We start from the raw sequence: 6000 nt of genomic DNA, 5'->3' as shown, positions 1-6000 counted from the left end.
CCTGAGCTTATTGGGAATAAACTGATGATATTTTGATCTCATAATTTTATACAATTATAACTATATTTTATGACCAATGCGATGATTCAAAATCTAAAGTAATGGCTAAGGATAAGTTTTAGAAAGGTAGGGCAAACTCAAAGTTGATAATTTCTTTTAAAAAATGATTAATGTAACAAGGATTACGTGTGATTATATGTGAAGTATGAATACCCTAGCCCTTACCGTTCGAAAGTTATGGCCAAGGTAAAAGTAAAAACAAGAGGCCCATGGGCCACATCGCTCACCTGAGCACCAAGGGTAGGAAAATGTCGAAAATGGTTTTTTATTGTAAAGTTTTAATCCAAAAGTAGTCCCATGACCAATCATGGATTTGCTATTTTTAGAAAATGATTTTTTAAGAATTTTCCTATATATACCTTTAAAAACTTTGGTATGCCATTTTGGCCCCACCCTACCCCCAGGGGTCATGATTTGCACAAACTTGAATCTACACTACCTGAGCATGCTTCCATATAAATATGATGAATTATGGCTTTGTCATTCTTGAGAAAAGATTTTAAAAGAATTTCCCTATATATTTCTATGTAAAACTTTGGTCGGCCATTTTGGCCCCACCCTACTCCCGGGGGTCATGATTTGAACAAACTTGAATCTACACTACCTGAGCATGCTTCCATACAAATATGATGAATTATGGCTTTGTCATTCTTGAGAAAAGATTTTAAAAGAATTTCCCTATATATTTCTATGTAAAACTTTGGTCGGCCATTTTGGCCCCACCCTACCCCCGGGGGTCATGATTTGAACAAACTTGAATCTACACTACCTGAGCATGCTTCCATATAATATGATGAATTATGGCTTTGTCATTTTTGAGAAGAAGATTATTTAAAGAATTTTCCTATATATTTCTATGTAAAACTTTGGTCGGCCATTTTGGCCCTGCCCTACCCCCGGGGGTCATGATTTGAACAAACTTGAATCTACACTACCTGAGCATGCTTCCATATAAATATGATGAATTATGGCTTTGTCATTCTTGAGAAGAAGATTTTTAAAGAATTTTCCTATATATTTCTATGTAAAACTTTGGTCGGCCATTTTGGCCCTGCCCTACCCCCGGGGGTCATGATTTGAACAAACTTGAATCTACACTACCTGAGCATGCTTCCATATAAATATGATCAATTATGGCTTTGTCATTCTTGAGAAGAAGATTTTTTTAAGAATTTTCCTATATATTTCTATGTAAAACTTTGGTCGGCCATTTTGGCCCCGCCCTACCCCCGGTGGTCATGATTTGAACAAACTTGAATCTACACTACCTGAGCATGCTTCCATATTAATATGATGAATTATGGCTTTGTCATTCTTGAGAAAAGATTTTAAAAGAATTTCCCTATATATTTCTATGTAAAACTTTGGTCGGCCATTTTGGCCCCACCCTACTCCCGGGGGTCATGATTTGAACAAACTTGAATCTACACTACCTGAGCATGCTTCCATACAAATATGATGAATTATGGCTTTGTTATTCTTGAGAAGAAGATTTTTTAAAGAATTTTCCTATATAATTCTATGTAAAACTTGGTCGGCCATTTTGGCCCCACCCTACCCCCGGGGGTCATGATTTGAACAAACTTGAATCTACACTACCTGAGCATGCTTCCATATAAATATGATTAATTATGGCTTTGTCATTCTTGAGAAGAAGATTTTTAAAGAATTTTCCTATATATTTCTATGTAAAACTTTGGTCGGCCATTTTGGCCCCGCCCTACCCCCGGTGGTCATGATTTGAACAAACTTGAATCTACACTACCTGAGCATGCTTCCATATAAATATGATGAATTATGGCTTTGTCATTCTTGAGAAGGAGATTTTTTTAGAATTTTCCTATATAATTCTATGTAAAGAATTTTCCTATATAATTCTATGTAAAACTTTGGTCGGCCATTTTGGCCCTGCCCTACCCCCGGGGGTCATGATTTGAACAAACTTGAATCTACACTACCTGAGCATGCTTCCATATAAATATGATGAATTATGGCTTTGTCATTCTTGAGAAGAAGATTTTTAAAGAATTTTCCTATATATTTCTATGTAAAACTTTGGTCGGTCATTTTGGCCCCGCCCTACCCCTGGGGGTCATGATTTGAACAAACTTGAATCTACACTACCTGAGCATGCTTCCATATTAATATGATGAATTATGGCTTTGTCATTCTTGAGAAGAAGATTTTTAAAGAATTTTCCTATGTATTTCTATGTAAATCTTTGGTCGGCCATTTTGGCCCCGCCCTATCCCCGGGGGTCATGATTTGAACAAACTTGAATCTACACTACCTGAGCATGCTTCCCCATATGTTTCATCTTTCCTGGCACAGTGGTTCTTGAGAAGAAGATTTTTTAAATATGCCACCAAATTTTCACAAATTCCCAATTATCTCCCCTTGAATGAGGGCGTGGCCCTTCATTTGAACAAATCTGAATCCCCTTCACCCAAGGATACTTTGTGGCAAGTTTGGTTGAAATTGGCCAAGCGGTTCTAGAGAAGAAGTCGAAAATGTGAAAAGTTTACAGACAGACAGACGGACGCCGGACAAAATGTGATCAGAAAAGCTCACTTGAGCTTTCAGCTCAGGTGAGCTAAAAATCATTAGTACGGATACTCCATGGTCAAGTCAAAAGGTCAAAGTTTTTAGCATCCAATGTAAGGTAATGTCATATGAGAGTACTAGTATCTACCGCTTAAAAGTTATGGCCAAAATAAATGGCATTTTTGTGTAAAATGGGACAAACTCCTAGGTAAAGGTCAAAAGAATAATTTCTTTTTTATTGATAAGTCCACATTTAAAAAAATAGTCAAATGAGCTTTATTATTTTTATTCAATTATGCACCCTACATTTGTAAATATTTTTTGGAAGTCTTTGTCACAATGTTTTCAATCTTCAATATGATGAAGAACATAGCCCAATGATTATAAAAAAATATTAAGATATATACCTTTCCCCTCTAACTAATTAAAGATAGGCTATTTACCGATACTCATATTCTTGACCTTTTTGCACTTACAAGGACTTATTAATTAAATGACTGTTCGGGGTTACTTTCAGATTAATTATTTATCAGGAATTGTACTTTTACTTTAAAAAAAGATCATATTTAATAGAAAAATTATAATCAAACACCAAGAATATGAATAGGTAACAAATAATTGTTAAAAGGAATGCACATCATTTCATTTAAGGAATGAAGCTTATTTCAACTTATGTTATCCGATATAACATAACTTGGGGCAGTTTACGCTTTATCACACCTCCTAACCTCATTAGCATAAATCGGAAGAATTCGGAGATTAACGTAATAAAATATGAACAAAATCCGTAAACGTCCGAACAGCTTTCCTCGCGAGAATTCAGCGAGACCAACATGCTACAGGTGAAAATCAAGAGAGAAAATCAACATGAAAAAAGAGGTAAAACTTTATGTTATTTCGATTTATAAAATTTGTAAATTGCAAAAAGTTGAAAAACAAACGTTTCTTTACCTGAAAAGTGAAAGTAGGTTTGCAGTTTCTTATTCTGTCAAGTGTTATTGTACTTTAAAGTGTCAAAACAGCACCTCTCGATTTTGTAAACATGTTTCCACGTGGAAGGGAGTAGTTGTGATGGTCAAGATTAACCCACATACATTGATTTAGTGAAAAAAAGACTCGTAAGTAGAATTTCATTTATTTTTTCGACTACCTCTAGCACAAAATGGCTTAATATTTTAGGGCATGTTTGTCAAATTCTGTTAATAGCATGTCTAAAATTGAAGAGAAAATGCAGGTGTACTATAGTTCGTTCCTACTTGTAAGGTAGTCTACTCTGCATGCATATGCAGAGTTACGCATATAAAAGTCATTATTCTTACTTATCAATACCCAGTGATTTGTGAGAACTGTATGTGTTTTTTCAAATACCAAGAGACTAAAATTTAATTCTGTATGCAGAAGAAGTCCTTCCGAATTTCCTCTACACATATACATGTGTACCTGGATAAAGAATTAAAGGTTTGTTTACATTAGTGTCAGCTATTTATATCAATCATGCAGTTTTCACTAGAGTCTTCTGATCAAAATATGGTTGTTACTTTTCTAATTTAATATCATAGAATTTATTATCAGATGATGTCAATGCAGTTCTCACATATTTGTGTATATATCAGGTATGAAACTTCACATATGCAGTTGTCGCCCGTGTGGTGCAGTGATTAGAGCGTCTGCTCTAGAGTAGAGAAGTAAGGAGTCAATATCCTTATGTCGCTAATTCAATTCTACTGTGGGACGTGGAGACCGGTCTTTGAATGAGACCGTATAAACCGAGGCCCCGTGTCGCTGTAGGTGCTGGCACAAAAAAAGATTCCTCCCACCTCAAAGACCCTCACCCAAAATTTGTAGCCCTCCACCAGCAAGTGGTGGCGTCTCCACGTGAGTGAAAAATTCTTGAGAGTATTGCCCATGTAAAGATAGCTACTGAAAAATAGTATAAATATTATAAAACTAGAGGTACTGTGTCAGCAATGAGCTCTGACACTAAATGATACCCACTGCTAATTCTCATATGAATATAATGACTGTGTCCATGTTTTGCTATGGGAAACCCCAAATATGTGGCGGATCAAAAAGTAAAATAGAAGATGCACAATTGCAATATGTAATATAGATTCTGTGAAAGTCATCATATATCACTCAGTGGTATTAGAGGAATTAGCGGATAAGAGATGGGTACACCAAAGCATAACAGACGGATAGACATACCAATTACTTAATATACCCTCCCGCTTTTCAAGCGGGGGTATAATAAATTACATGCATGCGTGCATCAATCTGTGTTATGAAAAGATTTTGCTAAAGATAATTTACATTGATGTTTTGCATTTTTGTTTGTAAGAATACATGTATTTAATTTACATATTGTTTAATTATTTCAATGTGTTAAATGAAAAGTAATTTTCTTTTTTGTTTGTCTATTGCAGGTACAGCTGTAGAGTACATTTTGAACAGCTATCTCCAGGTATGACAAAAATAACACAATTGACCCTATAAGGTTAAATAAACAATCATTACTGAATTTAAAAAATGTATATAATGAAGCACAAATGTGAAATCATGGTAGGCCCAGGCTAGAAATAGTTTTCTTTCACTGCTCACTCAGGCTTTTTACTGGTCAGATCATCATAACATCACTATCCCACTCCCAGGCTACTAGATTAAATGCACAAAAATTATAATTTCATTAAAATAAAACAAAAAAAGCAAATATAAACTTTATAAAAAAGAAAATCAAATCATTTCATTTGTAATGTGCAATGATTAAATGTTTCTTGTAGGATATACTCTGAAGACAGTGATGTGCAAGTTCAAGGTTTGCCTGTTGTGAATATTGTATATGTAAATGTAAGGATAAAATGATAACATATTTGATATGCAAAATTATTATTTAATTACCATCATCCTGATCATGCTGATTGGAATAAACAAATAAAAAAAATATTAAGCATGCCCAGTAACTCCAATATCTACATGTACAGGTATATCAGTGTGTAAAAGAATCCTGTGTAAAGTTATAATTATATAGTTAGAGAGAGAGAGAGAGAGAGATAAAAGGGTCAATATAATTGAAAATCATGCATCAGTGATTTTTGTTTTTGTTTAATTCTCAAAAGATTTAATCACATTCTGTTCTAATTTCAGCAGATACTTTAATAATAAAGAATGGGTGAAAAATTTCTCACATCAGCATGCTGCATATTCCCGGTAGTACATGTAAGTTCAAAGGCAGAAGAAAATTCATTAAAAGAGAATTTATAAATACATGTATAAATTAAAACTGACTCACTTGTCTTCGCGCATTAACTCAGAATCAGAAAACATTGCAGTTGGTTGTCTAAGTCAGCAATCAATTTGATGAACTGAAAATTATGCTGATACATAATCAGCATATTATGA

The 6000-nt window shown here is 34.3% G+C and overlaps 1 long non-coding RNA gene across 1 annotated transcript; it reads left to right on the top strand.

Moving 5' to 3' along the window:
* Nucleotides 1–5057: 5057 nt before the first annotated feature.
* On the top strand, nucleotides 5058–5807 carry LOC134261601 (uncharacterized). The gene is made up of 3 exons (XR_009990852.1): nucleotides 5058–5098; nucleotides 5382–5427; nucleotides 5746–5807. It is a non-coding gene; the product is annotated as an uncharacterized LOC134261601 (long non-coding RNA).
* The last annotated feature ends 193 nt before the right edge of the window (nucleotides 5808–6000 follow it).

Source organism: Saccostrea cucullata, unplaced genomic scaffold (assembly GCF_032062105.1).
Source record: "Saccostrea cucullata isolate Sc308-1 unplaced genomic scaffold, CSIRO_AGI_Scuc_v1 ctg633, whole genome shotgun sequence".
Lineage (NCBI taxonomy): Eukaryota > Metazoa > Mollusca > Bivalvia > Ostreida > Ostreidae > Saccostrea > Saccostrea cuccullata.
Note: the sequence above shows the minus strand (reverse complement) of the source record. Positions and strands in the feature narration are given on the sequence as shown.